General features: G+C 38.2%; 1 protein-coding gene across 2 annotated transcripts in view; it reads right to left on the bottom strand.

Annotated features, from left to right (window-relative positions):
- Window positions 1-19,757, bottom strand: part of IL1RAPL1 (interleukin 1 receptor accessory protein like 1) — a 1,141,580-nt gene that overhangs the window by 1,033,662 nt on the left and 88,161 nt on the right. The window lies entirely within an intron of this gene.

The following is a 19,757-nucleotide window of genomic DNA, read 5'->3' on the forward strand; positions in this document are numbered from 1 at the left end:
GAACTGCCCTGTTCACAATGCCTATGTGTTGACCTGTGAAATCTTCGTATTTTTTTTTTTAAATTAGGTGACTTAGGAAGCAATAACCTTGTGTCTCCCCAGTTGATTGGGCCAGAGTAATATGTTAAGTCAATTTTCAGTGGACCAAAACAAGAGTAATGGTTGATCTATGAAATTTAAATGCCTAGGTAGCCTCACAGAAAAAAGAATGCAATCAAAACTCACAGGGTTTAGGAGAAAGGCCAAAGACCCATCTAAGCATATACTGCAGGACGGAAACAAAGCAGCTATTTGGCAGTGGCCTGTATGAGAAGGCAGGAAAGTGAAGTGCAGCTAGGGAGAATGTTCTCTGGTTTCCTGGGTAACAGGAGTCAAAAACTGCAAGCGAGGGAGCTGAGAAAGGTGCTGCAGAGGAAAAGCAAGAAACATGCCACCACGCGGGACTCTGCAGGAAGGTAACAGCACATGTTCAACAAGTGTAACCGGGCAGGGATTCAAGCAGAGGTAGGAAAGATGAAGTAACCCAGAAGCTCTGACAAATTCTTTTTGGAAATACATTTCCTCGGCAGGTAGACACAGTTACTTAACCAGCATCCCTTGTCTTGCATAATTGAATATTGATTGAAAAGGTGCATTTAGTGCCTTCGAAGTAAAACAGGCAGGTGCCGTATGCAGGGAAGGACTCAATAGTCGGATGACAGAGCTGGGCTTCCAGCTGACAAATGAAGGATCTGAAGCGTCTCTTCGTCAATAACACCGGCCCTGCTGGTTCCTTCTGTAAATCATCATTGTTATTCCAGACACTAGACTCCCTAATAATCCTATCAAATTCACTTGAACTCAATTCTGTAGAAGAAAATTAAAAAGATTCATCCAATTTGATACTTGAAATACCTGCAAATGGAAAAAATGTGTTTTACTGTCATTCTAACGCAGACTTTCGTCAAAATGCTAGGTTCAGTTTGGGCTTGAGAAGATATTCCCTGGAGTTAATTGCCACACAAAATAGAGTCATTTTAGAACCAAAGCATGACGAGATAGTTACAACAATTTCTAAAAATCAACAATTTAACCCTGGCCATTTGGATGGACAGCACATCTGCAGATGGCTCAAAGAGCAGCACGTCATGAAAGGACATACTTTTATTATTTTTTTTTTTTAAGTAAAAAGGAAAGGACAGTCCTGTCGATTTCCTGTTGGATGGCAAAACCCAGCTCTGGCAGCGCTGCCTCGGGAAGGGTTGTTTACAGCTTGGAAAAGGGTTTCGTGTGAGGCATGTCCTGAATATGTTGCAATGTCACAGGACAGTGTCAGCTGCGGAGCTGCCAAAAATGACATCAATTCTCATCCCCACAAAGACACATTTGTTAGGGGTACCATTCATAAGGCACACTTTTTCTTCCTCCACCTTTCCTCTACAGAGTAAGAGATCAAGACGTTCCAGTAGAATTGTAGGTCCACAAAGTAAAAAACACTGCCAAAATTTTGAACCTCAAAGGATTTAAAAGACACAAAAGTTAATGGCAAAAAACTGACAGTAATGAGTATAACTACAAGATTTTCCAATAAAAATAGACAGACATAGGGCCCTCCCTGGTGGCCTAGAGGTTAAGTCTCAGGGCTATTACTGTGAAGGTCTGAGTTCAATCTGCGGCCAGGGAGCTTACCCACATGGCACTGCAGACCTCTACTGTCTCGCCAACTGTTCACCTCAGCAGTGTATTTCAGTGGATCTGCCTGTTCTGCTCCCCACTCTGTCTCTGGTGAATCTTCTCACCCCTTCTCAACACCTCTGGCTTACACCCCAGTTTTTCTATGCATAATAAATTAAAACTTAAAAAAGAATATACAGACAGAAAGAGATATACACACACACACATTCTCACAAACGTGAGGACTACATTTTAAGCCTCTGAAATGGTACATTTCCATTATTATCCTCCTTTTTACATTTTACAGTCTGATTTAAATGTTATATATGAACTATGGACACACTCGGTAAAGGTTTTCCTGTCCTCTATGCTGCTGAGTAGACATTAATAAAATATACAATTACTTAATAAATTATTTTTGAACAAAGGCCAACATGGCTATAATTTTTTGAGTAGTGACTTTATGCCAGATTTTTTCATTACATATCTAAGTATGAGGTAATGCTTACAAGCTAGTTATGATTATCCTCCCAGTTCCTGAGGAGGAAACTGAATTCAGAGATCACTGGAAGGAACCAGAGTTACATAGGAAGTAAGGAGCAAGGTTGGGACTCAAAACCTATTCTTTCTGATTTCAAAACCTACTCTCTATCTACCTACTCTCTTTGCCCATTATCACTAATATCCTATCTGAATAATCTCAACATCAACAAAAAATACAGATGAGGTATTAATAATTATAGTCTAGGAATTAACTGCTGAGTCTCTGACGTGCAATTCCCAGAATGGAGAAACACATGGAAAAGGATGGAAGGGCAGGAGGCAGGAAGGGAGGAAAGAGGAGAGAAATGCTTTCATTCACTAATTTATCAAGTATTTATTTTTTTAAAGATTTATTTAATTATACAAGAACCGGGGTATAGTCCAGATATGCGGGAGGGTGAGAGGATTCACCAGAGACAGAGCAGGGTACAGAACAGGCAGACTGACGAAATACACTGCTGAGGGGAGCAGCAGGTGAGACAGGAGGGGTCTACTCGCCATGTGGGTTGCTCCAAGCTGGTGGGGATCGAACCGGTGCTGCAGAGGCTTCGGACAGCTTCACAGCGCTGTGCTCAACCGCCTGCGCCACCAGCGGAGGCCCCTATCAAGTATTTATTGAGTCCTAAATCTGAGTGCCCAGACTCCAGTAGGAGCTAGATTTGCAAGGGTTAGCAAAAATGATTCACTCTCTCTCACCTCACAGAGTTTATAGACAAGTATGAAAGACTGTCCTTCATGCAATAATCACACAATTAAACACAAAATCATGTGTTTCATGATTTTAAATGCTGCCTCACAGAGGTACATATACTGCTAGAAGTGTGCAACAGGGTATTTGATGTAATCAGGGTAGTCAAGTAAGGCTTTCCTGAGGCTATGACACCACAGAAAAAATATCTTAGTAAACAATTACTAACACTGATGTGAGAGAAAAGTGTAGACAATGGTAACTGAATGTTCAAAAGTCTGAGGATGTACTGGGGTTGAGAAGGATGTATAAAGGATACAAAGAAGCTAGTGAAGACACAAAGATGCAAACCTATTTTTTACCTCAATAAACAAACCGGAGGTGGGGATAGAAGCTGGTGAAGCTGAAGCAGAGTGTGAGATGGAATATGGAGGGAGATAAGGGTAGAGAGGGATCTGATACGTCTTTCAGGATTATGTTAAGAAGTAGTATGCTTTTCCTAAGAGCAACTGGAAGCCATTGAAAGTCACTGAATTGATGAAATTCTTCTAAAGCAAATGACTTTAATTGTGAAAATATGATATGAAAGGCAAGGTCTTGATACTACTACTGCAATCATCCAATCTTACAACACTCTGGCTTTGGCTGTGGATTGGCTTTGAGATAGAGTTAGAGTTATGTTTACAATATGGTTATGAGAGCGTGGGGAGTAAGGTTTCAAGAATGATTCAAGTTTCCTGGTTGAAACACAAAACACAGGGGATTGTTACTCACTGAAGGAAGAAGATAACGATTGCTGAGAGATGATCATGTATTGTGACCGGACATGTTGAATTTACTGTGCCCTTGAAACATTCAAAAGGAGATACAGGTTAGTTGCTGTTTGGCTTTGTGAACGTGTAGCTCAGTGGCGAGGCCTGGCCAGAGAGGCACATGACAAATCCGGTGTAAATAAGCAGATGGCAGTCACAAGAGCTCCTTACCAAATTCCCCGCTGTCCATCCTCTGGGTAGGTGGTAGGGCTGAACATTCCAACTTGGATTTATCAGTAAGGGGCTCATCCAAAACAGACACCACTTTCATATTTCAACACAGGGAATTAAGGATAGGGAACAATTTACACAGGCATTGAAAGAGCGCTGTCAGCCGAACAGAACATGGAGAACCACCAAGTAAGAGTATGTTACACCCTTAGAAGAGGAGAATCAAAGAGGAAGTAGAATTACCAGACCCCAGAAGTCACTTCTAGAAGGTGGGAGCAAATCATGCCTGTTTCTTGGGAGCTGACATCACTGCTGTTGGAGCTGCCTCCCCCAGCACTGAAAGAGGGCCAGGGTAAAATTATCTCGTTTCCCACTCCTCTCTCCCTCCACTCATTTGCAGGACATTTGCACCGTGTGGTCATTTGCCAGTTCTGATCAATGAGTTGTGCTACTCCATGACATTTTGGGACAGAATACTTACCACCGGGAGACTCGCTAATGTGCTCTTCTGTCACAGTAACCGGTAACATTCCAGATAAGGACTGATCCATCAACCAGAGTCTGAGAATGAGGGCAGGAGAAGCAGAGGCCCCAGCTGCCCCACAAGAAATGCAGCAAATAACCTGAGTGAGAAACGCATCTTTTTCTTTTCTTAAAGCACTGATGTTTGGGGAGTTGGGAATTCTTTGTTACCTGCAGCGTAACCTCTTCTATCTAAAGGGATACAAAAATTAGAACTGGTAAGTGGGGTCATGTCCCCATCAACCTCAAAATGTGAGTTGGTGCACAATGATGAAAGTGATATCGAAAGCTAGAAGGGTTATAACCTAAGTCATGCAATGTGAACATGTTAGGTAAATCAGTTGTCAACAACAGTTTAGATTGCAGATAATATGCCTTAGAAATATGTAACTGCTTCCTAGATATAATTCTGAAAATTTTCATATGTCCTTGATTCCGCATCTCACTCTTCTCTTTCTGTCAACTAACTGTGGTTATCACAAACCTCCCAGTCCTCAGTACCCATGTCTGGTCCTCAAGCAGTGACTACCATACATTATCTAGAGCTTTTGGACTTTGGGATGGCATAAACAAATTATATCCATTGGGGAGTAAGTTTATTTTTTTTTTCTGTCAGACTAAAGAGTTGAAAATCAGAAAGGTTAACCGTGGTGGTTACCAAATAATTTCAATTTCCTCATGCCAACTCCATAAGAAAACTCTGTTTTGGTATAATCATGTTACTTTTTTCCAACAACTTCTAAGTAGAAGTGTCATGCATGTCTTCCACATGGGATCATGGAATAGCTGTAATGAAAACTCTAGAACTTTCTTTCCCTGTGACACAGAGGCCAGCAGCATTTTCCATACAAGTTGATCCATCTGACTAGATGCCATAGGACTAAGATGTCAAGCACCCAGGTGGCCCATTATGGACATGCAACATGGAGCTCTGGGGCTGTTCCTCATTTATTCAAGTTAATTAAGGCCAGGCATGTAAAGTGAATGACGTTGCCCAGAAGAAGAACGCACTGTGCTCTAGAAGTCTACACCTCCCACAGAAGCAGAGAATGAAAACTGAAGAGAGGAAAAATCCCAGGGAAATGTTCTGCCTAGAAGCAATCCTGATAAGAGGGCTTCAAGGACAGAGTGGTCAAGTGTCCATTACAACTAAGAGATCAAGTTTGAAAGAGGAGCAAAAATTTCCACTGGAGTTAGCAACAAGGTGGTCATGATGATCCCAGCAAGAAGTCTTTTAGGGAATGAAGGATACAAAGGCCCAGAACAGGATGGTTTGAGGACTGAGTGGGAGTTTGAGGGAATAAAATGAGAGAATATAATTGTCTCCTTTGGAAGACCTGTGGGTAGGAAAAACGGAGTACACACACACACACACACACACAAAAAAAGGTATCTCGAAAACAGGTTTACCCAGACTCCTGCCCAACACATTTCATTCTAATAGGATACCGTTATCATGAGAAATACAGTTATATAAAATTCTAGTTGCTGAGGTAACAATCCCATTGAATGCAAAAATCTAAGGCCCTTTATATTTGTAATTCTCTAAAAAACTTAATCAGTGTAATTTTAATAAAGAAAAATAGATGCACCTGCAAGTTCACAGCTAAACTGCAAGGGACACTTGTGTACTTTAACACTGTTATTTAGATGTCCATGTGCTGCCATCATGATCAAGCTTATTAAAGAAATAAGGAGATTGTGCAGACAGAACACGTGGTTCATATATGGAGAAGACTGTGCAGATCCCCTGGTTGCACAAAATAAATGAAAAAGTTACTGAGTAAAAGCTTTTCTGAGTCTTATCACTTTTATATTCCCTGTGTCTAATACACTGCTCAGAAAATGCATCGCATACCCTTTCACCATTTTCTGAGAACATCTTCAGCCAAAATGTACCATTGTCAATGAGCCTGTCAGTTGCTGATGAAATGTATAATCCCTACAATTTTAGATAATTTCACATTCAAATATTTGCTCGCAGCCCTACAAAATAGAAGCCACTAACCACAAGACTGCAGGTACAGCTTTTAATTCCCAGTGTCTTTACATGTACACATTTGCTATTTAAAGGCAGCAAGGGAAGGATCTTTTCAGTTAATAACAACTTTTCATCAAATGCCTCAAAAATACCAAATCAGTATTGGGTGGATTATATATTTCAGCTCAAATCCTTCCTGAAGTGGTAGGTGCTTTAATTCCTATCTTACACATAAATAGAATGTAGCAGTTTAAGCCATATGGGTAGCAAGTGACCAAGCCAGGGCAGTAACCAAGTTTTCTATGTCACTAAAGTTTTGTACATAAAATCCTGGATATTTTGCATTACAAACACAAATATCCAATCTCCGTATTCTCAAGGAAATAGGCACATGGTTTCATTCAGCTTTGTGAAAATTGTGGCATATTTAAGAAAGAGTATTCCACTTATGCTTGAAGGTAGAAATTCCTTTTAGAGTCTGATTTGTCAAAATTGTTATTCAGGCCCTTGAGTAGAGCTTGGTTATGTAGCATTGGGAAATAAAAACCTAAGCATGAAAAGCCTTATTTCCTGAAAGAGCTTACCTAATTACTTAAAAGGAGCTTTTGTGTTCTCATACAGGGGGTAAAGTAATAATAGTAAACATAATTTTAAATAACGTTTACAGTAAGATACATCAATGGAGGTTAGAAAATCCTTTGGCATTCTCCAATTAATACTTACTCTTGCCCTTCTATTAGGTGCTTTCAAATTTTCTTAAACCAAATAATCACTTTTGTTGTGTGAACTTAAAAAATGGTCTCATGTTTGCATGTAGGACAAATGCATAATAAAAGACTTCTATTTTATTTCCCATCACAACTAACATAAAATGGTAACTTATTTTTTTTTAATTGAGGAAACAACTGACTTACATCATCGTTGGTATTCTGGAAGCATAGGATACCCCCCACCCTCCTCAGTTATTGTCACCAAGTCACCCATCATCCAACACCAAAGTCCAACATGCTCCCTTCTCTCTTTGTTCTTTTTCCTCACCCCACCCCTACCCTCTGGATGCATCAGTTCTATAGTCATAAAATGGTAATTTAACTTAAAAATCGATCAGATCATGCCTAGGATGTGGTCCCCATCCCAGTTTTTGTCAATAACTCTCTTTCTCAGCACAGGCAGTACATTCGAAAATTTATAGTTTTTTTCTAACGCGAACAAATGAAATTCCAAACTGTGACGTACCCTCAGAATGACCATACAATGTCACTCTTATATACATGGATAATGTCCATTATCACTCATTCTGTAGAGATTATATTTAGCTGACAGTCACAATTCCAAGCACCAACCAAATAAGGGACTTGATAGAGAGGAAATGGAAGGAATTTTTAAATCACAAAATGTAGGTTAAAGTACGAAAACTGTAAAATATAATCATTTTGGCAAATCTTGGAGACCCTATAAGATCTGTTTCCCTGTTTTTGAAAATTAAATGATACCTAATTCACAGCATCATGATGAGAATAAAATGAAAAAAGCACCTTGCAAGCTGTTATGTCAAATTTGATAAATATGTGATGTATTATAACATGGTCACTATGGTGCAAACAAAGGGGACCTCCTGCAGTGGATAGTTATTACTATATTTTGTTAAAGTTGTTATTCATTGGTCAGAGAATACATTAACTTTTCATCCATGCTATAGCGCTGATGTTATTCTACCAAATATGAAGTATAATAAAATCTAAATTGCTCAAATATATAAAAGGAATTCAAATCACAAGCCCAGAGTCTAAATTTACTTTTCACACATCCTAAATTTGTAATTCAACAGATCTGCTCGCCTAATGAAGCTTTAGTACTGTTACTGCTATCATTTCTGTAAATATACATTAAATGAGATAGCCTTGGAGGATTTGGAAAATGATCCTGGGAAGAAAAATGAAAAGGTGTAGGGTATGTCAAGGTACTAGAGAACAACTGCACTGGGTAGCAGAGGCATTTCTGTTGATTTCAACGAAGGGTATATTTTATACTTCAGCACGGCAAGAGAAAGACACTTTGAAATATTCGACCATAAAACCTAAAAATATGTATTAACAATCACTAAAAAAATCCAGGCCTCCCTGGTGGCACAAGGGGTTAAGCACAGCACCATGAAGCTATCCACAGCCGCTGCAGCACAAGTTCGATCCCTTGCTGGCCAGGGAGCTACCCACATGGCACAGCAGACTTCTCCTGACTTGCCTGCTGCTCCCCTCAGCAGTGTATTTCAGTCAGTCTGCCTGTTCTGTTCCCCACTCTGTCTCTGATGAATCATCTCTCCTCCACACCTTTGGCCTGTACCCCAGTTCTTGTATGCATAAATAAATAAAACTTTGAAAAATTACTTTAAAAATCCACAAGTAAAACTCAAAGAATTCTTTCAATGAAAATCACTTTACTACTTGAGAATATGGGATTCCCATGGGAGGTTGGTTAACATTTCTCAGATTTTCCTAAATTCTGCAAATATAAATGCACAATGTACATAAGACTAAGCAATCTAGTATTCATTAATTAGTTCAACTTTGTCTATATCTTTCCCTGTCTCTTGCAAAGCCATTCAGATGATACAGAATTCAAAGGGGGAGGTGTAAGCATCCTCACAGTCAAACGTACTCATTAATATTTGATGATTAACTCCATTTTTATTAGATAATTAAGGTAATGTAACCTTATTTTTCAAAGCACAAATGAAGTCATATGGCCAATGTCCCTAAGTCTACTAAGGTGTTTATTAAAAGCTGGGAATAATCACGAACACTTTCTACTATTCATTTTGATGTTGTTGTCTGGAAAGTGAAAGTGTATGTGGGTGCTGTCTAGACACGGGGGAAGGTTCTGCAGCTAACAAGATGTGCAGATGCACTTTCCTTTTGAAATGTTCACATGGCACTTTTACTGTGGCCATCATGAATGACCAGCAATATTTCCATCTCAACTTTGCTAAGAGATCTCCCTAGAGAATACTGGAAAGTGGTAGGATAAAAGAGCTGCCTCTTTGGCTGTAATAATTGGTTGAAGGTCAATTCTAATGGTTTTCCTTAATAGTTTATCTTTAATTAAAACAGAAATGATTTATGTTTGAAATATCTTCAACACTCTTCAACCTTAACTCATGAGAATGTGTTTTGTTTACTTCAACTCAATATTCTAGATTTATTGATGATATATGACAGAGGCAGATTTGATAGAGAGAAATAACTGTGAACACAACATACCAGCCTCTGATCTCCCAGAACTTTCAAGCAATACAGCATCAGTTAATTTGGTCAATTCAGTCCAAATAATCAATGAGTGCAGGATAACTATAGGTCACAAAGGAAAACGCAAAATTTATAAGAGAAATTTCCAATATTGCTAGCATCAAGAGCCAACTGAATCTATTCAACTCTGTGAAATGCATTCCTTAAGCTATGTCACATAAGTAGGTTCCTTTACAACTTAGTTTTATTTGCAAATAACCACTCATGATTTCAAAATAAAATTACATCAGTGAAGAAAATCTTAAGTAGGAAGAAGTTGTAAACCCTACTTTGTAAACATTCCTAAGAAGAATTATGCAAATCCAAAAGGAAAATGCAACTGTTTAGAGTCATCTTAATGACCAGATTTCATAAAAACTAACTTGCCACAGATTGGAAGTTGAACCACCATCTCCTATGTATCAGTCAAAAAGGAAAAACAAAATGCAGCTAGTTAAGAAACATCAGCATAGAATTAATCAGATTAGATCCTGATTTCACAGAAGTTAAATGTATGCTTAGAATCCATGAAACACAGTGGGGTTTTGTTTGGTCACCCTTTTCATATAGACTAAAAGCCAACCCAGCGGAAGTTCACAAGTAAGCTAATTCAAAAAATAAATTCAGCCTAATTCCATACATTAGAAAATTATCAGGAGAATATTATTTCACCTGTAAAATCCCCAAGAACAGACAATGGGTAAGTATAACCACAACTGTGTTATGATGTGTAAGTTCTAAGTAAATATCAACCTAAATAACTAAACATGGGGATTGATGGGGTTAAAAAATAAAAAAATGACTTAAGATGATAGGCCTTTCCAGACTGGATACTGGGGGTGCAAGGTAGCTGGGGTTCTACCAATGAAGTGTAACAATTAATGTTACAATTAAAAGGAGAGAAACTGTTGATGCAGTTACAGAAGCTGGTTTTTCATCAATAGTTAACAATCTTATAAAAGCCAAATATTCCAATAATATATCATCTAGTTGCTAAAAGTTAACTAGTTTGATATTTCAAATCAAAACTTTCTTTATTCTCCAGACCAATTCTCCAGTCTCCCAAAGTTTAAAAAAAAAAAAATTGTGCCATTATCTGTAACTTTTTTTAGTTTAGTTTTTGTTTTGTTCCTCATTTTAGAGACAAGGAAAGAGGCTTTGGGGACCCACGAAATGTTTCATTTTAAAACGATAACAGTTAATAGTCATGCTTATCAATGTGAGATTAATTTAGAAATTAAATTAAAACCACAAATTTAAAATGCTCGGTTCTTTCCAAAGCTTAAGATTTAGTCAGTATTCAATAATTAAAATCATAAGAAATTTATTAAAACTCTACTAAAATCCTATGGAGGGTTAGGTACTTAGCTCACAGCTGAGAACCATAAAATAAATAAAACATAATTCCTATCCTCAAGAATGATCCTAATTTTATAGACTGGTCACAACCACACATATAGCATTACATACCACATGCATCGAGGATGTGGTTTCTAAGAACTCACAATCATGCAGAAAAAGAAATGAGTTCCCTTGCTCTTTTCTGGGTAGACTAAAAAGTTAGAATTCAATTTAGTTTGTAACATAATAGCACAGGTACAGTGGTACACAGTGAAAAGCATCAGAAGTTTTATAATATCTTACAACATAAATCTCGGAGAAACAGTTCGGTGTACCTTTTGAGAGCATTAGCTATGTCTAACATGATGAAGAATGTCCACAAAATCAACTTACACATGAAAACATATCCTTCTATTTCTTCACAGTCTGAAGGATTTCCATCAGATAGTGGGTAAAATGTGGTAAAAACTGAATTTTAACTTAAATATGCGGGCCTTATATTCCAGAGCTGCCATTTATTCTGAAAATTCACTTAATTTTTTTCAGACTTAGTTGCCCCTATGAAAAGGGGCAACTTTTAGCAAACATATTTTGCAAGTATAACAAATATGAGGTACCATTTTTCCATGAGTGGAAATACTTGACAATAAAGAAACTTACAAAGACCTCAGAAAAGGGGTATATATTTTGTTTCTTTGGACATTTGTTTCCCTTAAAGGACAGAACAATGTCCCACAAAGGTTTCCAAGTCCAAAGGCCCAGAACTTAAGAATGTGCTCCCTTCATGGCGAGAAGCGCTGTGTCCATATGATGAAGCTGAGGATCTTGAGATGGGAGATTATCTTGGGTTATCTGACGGAGCCCACAAGGATCCTTATAAATAAACAAGGTAGGCGGGCAAGTTGGAGTCAGAGAAGTAAAGGTTGGGATGGAAGCAGAGGTCAAAATTCTGTGACTGCTGGCTTTGAAGATGGAAGGCAGGCCACAAACCACACAGGGTGGGCTGCCTCTAGAAGCTGGAGAAAGATGATTCTTTCCTAGAGCCTCCTAAATAGACCACCCTACATGACCCCAGTGAGACCTGCATCAAACTTCTGACCTCCAGAATAGGAAAATAATCAAGTGTGTTAAGTCACTAAGCATGTGATAATCTGCCCCAGTAGCCTTAGGAAGCTTTTACACCAGCGGGAGAGTGCAGGGGAAGATTCCAGTCCCCTGAGCTACAGCCCCACAGGCTGTGTGACATTGTCAGTCCCTCTTCATTTCAAGTAGGGAAGTGGAATGAGGTGATCACTCCAGCCTCCTTCATCTCAAAAATCCTATAATTAAAACCACTAATTTCTGCTTTCTTTCTCCTTCCCCATCTTCCATCTCCTCCTTGAATTAAAGAGCTTTTTTCATCTCTTGTATTTTGTGCTTCAGGAAGAAGGTAAATTCCTTGTGCAAGCCAGTCTGGTAGAAACTGCTGGAGGATAATGAGGTCCACTTACCCAGACAAGCCATGTCAGCTGCTCTCTGTCATTGACAATAAGGAGAGAACTTCCCTTGCCCACTTCAATTTTCCCTGAGTCTGTTTTCCAGGTCTCAAAATACACAGGCAAAAGTTACACAGAAATCCAATAGGAACTCAAGGTCCCTAGGGAGTAGTTAGCTTCCTGGGCAATTCTATTTAAAAATGTCCTCATCAAGATGATTCCTTTAAAGAGTGTCTTCAGTCTACGATTTTAAAAATTCATGATTTGTCATCCCCAATTATAAAGAAGGGAATTTATAAGAATCTGATTGCTCTGGATAAGTCCACTAACAATACATTCGACCTTGAAGCAAAATGGTCAGCAAAGCACAGATAACAATAGCCACTGGCTAAAGAGGATCTGTGTGTCCTTCTTTAACCCTAAATGTAAGTTTTAACAGCAGTTGCACATTATAGGAATTAAGTGACTGGGATTGTTTAGACTTTAATTCTTTAAACATCAAACACTGTCAAAATAATAAACTGACTGATGATACGATATTAAAATAACTTGAACCTTTTATTTTTAAATTGTAAAGAAAAATCTTACTACCATGCAAGGACTTGCACCCTTGTGAAAGAACATTGTAAAAGTTCTATGGTTCAAGAACTGAGGCATAACGCAAAGGAAGGGGTGGGAGGGGGACAAAACAGGGGAGGGGTGAACACAAGGGAATATGGTGGTGGTTCATGGGTGCAAGGTGGTGAGAGAACTACGGGACTACAAAGATGTAAGAAAAATGTTTAATTAATAAAAAAATAATTAAAGTTCTTTGGTTAAGATGACCCACCCAATTCCACTTCCAGATTTACATTCAAACAAACAGAAAAGAGCTATTTGAATACCTGTACGTGAATGTTCATAGCATCAATTTTCACAATAGACCCAAAGTAGAAACAAGTTAAATGTCCAACAATGTGTGCATTTTCATCTAGGTTATAGTCCCCATACAATTCCCACCCCCCCTTGTTTTGATCTTACTCCCTCCTTCCACTCCCCCATAATATGTCTCTGGTTTATAGTTGCTTGTTGATTTTGACTTTTAGTTTATTATAATTAGTCTTTTCCTGGTCCCTTATTTAGCTTTTCTAAATTCCTGCTATGAGTGAAACCATCCGGTAATTTTCTTTTTCTTTCTGGCTTATTTCGCTGAGCATGATCCCTTCCAGCTCCATCCACGTTGCTGCAAATTGCATGAGTTTGCATACATTGTGCAAAAATACAAAATGATGTAAAATATATAAAATTTAAAAAAAAATAAAAAATTGGAAAAATAAATGCAATCTGAACACCTAAAAAAAGTCCATCAACAAATAAATGGATAACCAAGATGTGGTATATCCATACAATGGAATATTATTCAGTCATACAAACATTATGAAGTATCAATGCATGCTACAACTGCATGAACCTCAAAAACATGGCTGCCAGGGACTGAGGGAAGGGGAATGAGCAATGACTTAATACATAAAAATGTTATTTTTAGGGTGATGAAAATGTTTTGGAAGTAGATAGAGATGATCGTTGCATACCACTGTAAATGTTCTAAATAACACTAAATCATATATTTTTAAAAAAGTTAATTGTCTGCTATGTGCATTTCACTATAAATTTCAAGCAAAGTTCTACAGTTAAGAAGCACTAAATTCCCTTTCAGCACTGCCACTTATAATGTAGCCTTTGCCAAGTCACTTAAAATCTCCACTCAACTTACAGTGTTAACATGAAGATTATTTAATGGTTGCACAGCAGAAAAAAGAAACTTTTATTAGAACTGAAACTTCCTTTCTCTGTATCCGTTCCCCTTCTACAGGCTATAGGAACTTTAAAATACCAGTGTATAAATATAAATAAGCAGGAAGAGGCAGAGGAGGAGGAAGGAGGAGGAGAAAAAATATGACTTTGCTATGCAACTTCTAAAAATTTCTCCTGAAGAAGTAAACAGATGGCGATCTTTGAAAGACTGCATCACACACACACACACACACACACTCTCTCTCTCTCTCTCTCTCTCTCTCTCTCTTTCTCAAAGGTATTACATACATCTATAATATTGAGTACTAAAGAGAAAGTATGAAGGGCATTTGATTTTTTCAAAAACAGAAAGGTTGGTTAATGAAGACATATCAACACAATAGACTACCATGCAACCATTCTAGTCATCATGTAGTTTGTATTTAATAACAATGAGAGCTATCTATGCATGAGAGAAGGGACAAAGGAGAGTTTCAAAACACTATACATCACATAACCCCTTTTATATCAGAAAAAAGTCAATGAGAATAGACACACAAACTGTAATGCTGGTATGAAGAATGACATTTTTTAATACTTTTGAAATAAGAAAACCAAGAAAAACATCTATTGGAAAAAGGATGTAATGAAAAATGTTTTAATAGCATACCTTTCTCATTATCAAACAGTATAAAATTAGTTGTTTTATAAATATACTTTCCTCTATTTCTGACATGTGATTTTATAAAAGAACTACTCTTTCATAGGGCAGAATTTTCCTTTGTGAGGAGTAAATATATCATGTATTAACCGTGTGAGTTCTGAAAATAACTTAACCTCTGCACATCAAAATGGTGAGAAGCTGAGTTATATAATTGGTACAGGAGTATCTGTTACTACATGTGAGAACAAGTAGGGTCAGGGTCCAAGTCCTTAGACTTAGAGAATGTGAGCAAACATATCTAGAAACAATATTAGACCTCAAGTCAAAATCATAACAAGTTCTTGATGTGTTCATAGAAGATAAAAGGGTCTTGCACAATGCAGCACATCCCCGTGAACCTCTAAATCCTTTCCTTTCCTGGGTGTCTAATCTGTGAAGAAACTCACATCCTCTAAAAGACCAGGTAAGTGTACAGAGATAACTGCAGATGTGAATTCTTCCAAATGTCAAGTCCCAATTTGTAGATTTTAAAAGGATTTCAGGATGCCTTCAAATCATTTTAGTGCTGAATCTAGACGATGGAGCAATGAAAAGAAAATGTGGCGGATGAAAAATTAAGTGCAGTGGAACAAAATGTAACGTGGTGGGGTCATTATCACTCAAGGTATTTCAGAGCTGAGTTTTAATTGATCCATTCTATCAAAGTACTGTGTTGAAAAACGATTACTGATTTGAAAGATAGTAAAATGTTATATAAAACGAGCTACATTCCTGTAACTGATGAATGGGACGTAGTTACCATAATATATGCCAACCAAACTTCTACCAGGTTTTGGGATTTGCCATTGCCCGAGTACACATCCTGCAACATGAAGAGTTTAATGAGCACCATCAAAGCATCATTGTCTGTATATTTGTTTTTATAGGGTTTTTAATTTTTTTGCATACGGCTGTTGTCCTGAACAGGTCCCCCCATTTCAGGCTTCTGTTGACTACCCTCTCATATGATGCTGCTATCCCCATTTCACCCACATAATCTCCTAAGTGGTTAGCAAAATGCTGGACATATGCTAGATGCTCAAATATATGTATCAACTTCAGATAAAATGGTAGGACAAGATATGCAGCACACAGACCTTGTCATGCAGCATGTCTCTCAATCTAACAGCAATGCCTATCTTTGCCAACATACATCGGTCTGGCCCACACACAGAATGGCTGATATGCTCAAACCAGCATTACATGACATAGAAAAGTATTTAAAAAAGCATTTGGGCCTCCCTGGTAGTGCAAGGGTTAAGTCTCAGCACTACGAAGCTTTTGCCAGCTACTGAGTCATAAGTTTGATCCCCCAGCCAGGGAGGTGACCCACATGGCACAGCATACCTCTCCTGTCTTGTCCACTGCTCCCCTCAGCAGTGTATTGCAGTAGATCCACCTGTTCTGTTCCATATTCTGTCTCTGGTGAATCCTCTCACCACCCCCCTGTGGTCTACACCCCAACTCTTGTACGTAAATAAATGTCTTTTTTTAAATAAAAAAAATTCAGGTTACCCCTGCATTGTACCTTCGATCATTACTATGGGACTCAAAGATCAGTTGCTACTAGTGTAACCTACAGAAAGGAGAAACCAGATGACCCATTTAAAGCACTTGAAACTCAAAAGCGTAAAAGGATGAAACACTGAGAAAACAACCACTCAAAGCCGCTGATGTAGGACAAGTATTATATTTACTGTAGGGTGGCTAACATTAGCCAGCACTAGTTGGCTATTACAGCCACACTGCATCATGCACAATATATGCCCTTCTTCCCATGACTTTCAATCATTACTTATGAATGTCCCTATATCTACCAAACAGGCTGTTTTGTAAAATACACCTATTGTGCATTACAATTAGGAAATATTTACTTGTTTTAAAATGAAACTTGCTTCTTGTCTATTACTTCTTTTATGTATTACTTGATTTACTTGTTTTATGGCCAAGCACACTGACCTTAAAACTTAAGTGTACATCATGTCCACAAAAAAATACTTTTTCTTATTTTGTCCATGAAAAAACAAAAACAATCCAGGCCAACTTCGAATGTATTCATGTATTCAAGGACTTGCTTTCCTTATAAGTTGTTTAGCTTCAAGTCCATTTCCAAGAATGAGAAGACACTGTATGGCAAGGATACTGTATTAAAATGTGCATGCATGATGTAAAAGTAAAGCTGGATAATTTTCATGTTCAGTAAGTTGGTTTTGACCTAAAAATCAAATTCTTAACAAATCATGCATACCACATAACTTTCTGTATTCTCCAACTTTAAAAACAATTGAGTTTTGATTTTTTTGAAATCAAACTATTAAAATCATACTTTATTTTGACCTAAAAAAGACTCTGACATGTTTTTTTTTTTTTGTTTCCAAAATAAATGTATATCCAAGAGGACCATATTTTCCCAACTCAAAAAATTAGGCCACATAACTTGAAATGTAGGTAGAAAATTCAGACTACTTGAAAATCAGGACAGTTAAAACGAATCTAAGTTAAACAGTCACTGGACCTATTTTGATTTAGATAATGAAAACAACTGATATATAAAACATTCTTTCCTCAAAATGTTTTGCTGGCACAAAGTCAATAATGAAAAAGGAAATCGCGATCCTTGTTTTTCATGACTATATGCACAGTCCATGTTCATACTTAACAGAGTGTAGACATTTCATTTCACGTTTCTTTGAGTGAATGTGGAGGGAGGAAAGACTGAGTGTGTGTGTGTGTGTGTGTGTGCACACATATGAGAGAGAGAGAGAGAGAGAGAGAGAGAGAGAGAGAATATTCCACAACACAAAAATGTTGTGGAAAAATCTTAGCCCACAGGAGGCATTTAAATGTTATTTTTTTATCTTACTGAGCTCCAAAATAATAAAGCAAATACAGTCATTAGAAAAGAAGAAATTATGTGAGTAGAAAAATATTGCACAAGTCAACTGTTAAGCTAAATGAGCTTCTCTCTAGTTTGAGAAGCAAATATAATTTTTAAGTGATTATTTAATTTAAAGAAACAGCTATACTATCATTTCGGAAGGAAATTCAAAGGACACTGACTAGGTTCAGTGTTAATCAAACAAAATTGTGTCTTCATTACAATAAAAGAATGCCTGTGCTTCTCTGTTACATTTCAGAAAATGAAGATTCTTATTTTATTTTTTAAAGGTTTATTTATGCATGCAAGAACTGGGGTACAGGCCAGAGGTGTGGTGGTGGTGGTGAGAGGATTCATCAGAGACAGAGTGGGGAGCAGAACAGGAAGATCTACTGAAAACACTGCTGAGGGGAGCAGCAGGAGAGACAGGACAGGTCTGCAATGCCATGTGGGTCAGCTCCCTGGCTAGGAATTGAACTCAGGCCACAGTGATTGGCTACAGCTTGACAGAGCAGAGATTTTAACCCCTGTACCACCAGGGAGGCTCTCTTACTTGATTATACAGACCCTGATAGAGATGCAGATCTGTCACAAATTTTAAAAACTGTGACCATCCCCACGTCATTCAGTTTAAAATTGTAGTTAGAAGGTCAAAAATAATGTCCAACCTTACAGCTGCAAAAATAAATACATTTCAACCATGTAAATATATAAATCTAAACAGTCTTACTAAAGGATTCCTGAATCCCATAGCATCCCACCTCCCTAACAGAAGAGTACTCAAAGGATTTGTATCAATAGAAAATGGAAGGTTTTTATAGTCAGAAAGTGTTTAGGATGTTATTCAGTACTGTCTTCAGTACTTCAAGCAGGCCACCTCCCTTTAGGGGAAGACAGAGGTGTCTTATGCAGATTATCTGTATGGCTGACTGGGACTGATTGACATTACATTCATGGAGCCTCCCTAGTAGTGCAAGGGGTTAAGACGCAACCTATGAAGCTGTCCGCAGCCTCTGCAGCACTAGTTTGATCCCTGGCCGGCCAGGGAGCTACCCATATGGTGCAGCAGACCTCTCCTGTCTCGCCCACTGCTCCCCTCAGCAGAGTACTTCAGTCAATCTGCCTGTTCTGTTCCCCACTCTGTCTCTGGTGAATCCTCTCACCACCCTCCCACACCTCTGGCCTGTATCCCAGCTTTTGTATGCATAAATAAATAAATCTTTTTTTCTTAAAATCCTTTTAAGATTACATTCATGGAGGTGTTGAAACTGCAATTAAATTAGTTACTAAATCGAGATTGGTAATAGGCTTGGCACAAGTGACTCCATTTTGGACCTGTTTTTTTTTTTCTTTCTTTCTTTCTCTCTCTCTTTCTTTTTTTTTTTTTAACACTGTCAATGTCAGGCAATTTATGAGAGGCACATGCACTCATATTCACGTATTAAACACTGCATATCTACAATGTCAAAGACACTTGTAAGTGTGGAGAAGACAACAGTCAGCCAGGGTAATGACCATGCCTCACAGACCTTACAAACTGAGCTTATGAACCCAACCTCTCCTGTTCCCTGAGGGACCCAGTACTCAGCTTTCTGGGCCCAGAAGACAGTGATGAGAAAAAAGCCCCTTCACACGAAGATATTTGCCAGCAAAGGTGCTAAGCGCACAGGGAGTACTGGCCTTTTAAGAGAAGACAAAGGAAACAGAAAGTACAGAGAATCATTTTTAAAAGGATTCAAATAGGTGGTACAAGCAGGACACTGGAATTAAGGGATGCTGATCACTGTAGGATGGGGACCCTTGCTGAGATGGGGAGACTTATAGAACCACCACTAGAAAATGGGGCTAGACATGGAGAGTCAGAAAGCAGAAGGGAGACAGGGGCAGGAGCTCTGCTCTGGGATGGACTGGAAAGAAGTAAAGCAGGTGAAACTGA

Source organism: Talpa occidentalis, unplaced genomic scaffold, assembly GCF_014898055.3.
Source record: "Talpa occidentalis isolate TD23 unplaced genomic scaffold, MPIMG_talOcc4v2.1 talOcc4.15, whole genome shotgun sequence".
Taxonomy (NCBI): domain Eukaryota; kingdom Metazoa; phylum Chordata; class Mammalia; order Eulipotyphla; family Talpidae; genus Talpa; species Talpa occidentalis.